This window comes from Urocitellus parryii, chromosome 5, assembly GCF_045843805.1.
Source record: "Urocitellus parryii isolate mUroPar1 chromosome 5, mUroPar1.hap1, whole genome shotgun sequence".
Classification (NCBI taxonomy): domain Eukaryota; kingdom Metazoa; phylum Chordata; class Mammalia; order Rodentia; family Sciuridae; genus Urocitellus; species Urocitellus parryii.
This window is the reverse complement of record NC_135535.1, coordinates 46891912-46893168: the sequence shown is the minus strand read 5'-3', so window position 1 is coordinate 46893168 and position 1257 is coordinate 46891912.

The following is a 1257-nucleotide window of genomic DNA, read 5'->3' as shown; positions in this document are numbered from 1 at the left end:
CTTTGTTCATCAATTTTAGACATTAGAGGAGGACTTTAGCTCCTACCTCCCACCCCATCTTTTAATATATTTACATCAAAATACTGTAACAATTCATTGTTCTGGTGATACAAATATCACTCACAGTGGAGCATGAGTATGATTATAATTTCTGTAAATGTTTGTTGCTATTGCTTTCTGGACTCGGTTTCCTGCAGCTGTGGGGACATTTTTCACCAGGCACACTTACTTACTTTGTTAAGTCAGTGACTGGAATTTGACAGGCACTGTGGTCAACGGGCATCCCCACCCTCTGCACCTTTTCTGGCAGCACATTCATCTAGATTGATTCCTTCTGGCTTCTGCCCAACCTCATTGAGCTGCAAAACGTGAGACCCCACCACAGTCCAAGAATCATACGTAGGATTTATAGATGGCAAGAACAGAGAGCAACATAAATAAAGGCAAGGGGAAAGCTCGAGCATGGGGTTTTCTAGAAAGAGCCTTCTGAGATCTTTGGATGCTGCATGCGTAGCAGGGTAGATGTGGACACCAAGTCAGGGAGTAGCTCTAGAATCACAGTGGGATCTTCCATTCTTTTCACAATAAGTGATGTCCATTTGTACAACCTAAAACTTGATTTCATTCAGAAACATGCAAAATTTGCAATCTCCTACCCCACATTTAGTCATCAGGCCCCTTTGGTCTCCCTGTCTTGCCACTGGTTGAAAAAAGTCAAGCACCTGTGTGGAATTGCACTCCAGCCCCTGCCAAATGCCAATGTCTCGGCTTGGCACAGAATCACGAGCCACCACACAGCTTTGTAGGTTCAAACAGCAATTCTTTATTCCCGATCTCACACCAGCCTCCACACACGCTCAGGGGAAATTCTCATATCTCCCCCACAATACATGTCCTAAATACTTTTTCTCCACGAGGACTCAGCGGGAACTCAGGCAGCAGGCACGCCCTACTCCCAGCAGGAATAATCTTCCCTAAAACTCCTATTGTCACGCCCTAAACCCAAGGACGGGGATACTTCCTGCAGGATACACCCTAATCCTGGATCCACCCTGGTCATTGAGCAGGGTCACCTTTCTTAAACACACAAGCAAGGTTGCAGCAAATTTCCAAGGCAAGTCCATTTAACATGGGGTACGCTGGCAAGGATTACAATGCGTCATTCCTACTTGGCAATGGCTCTCAGCAAGCCCCCACCACAGATCCGAGAAGAACTGAGCACAAAGGGAATCAGCATTGGCAGAGACACACACTCAC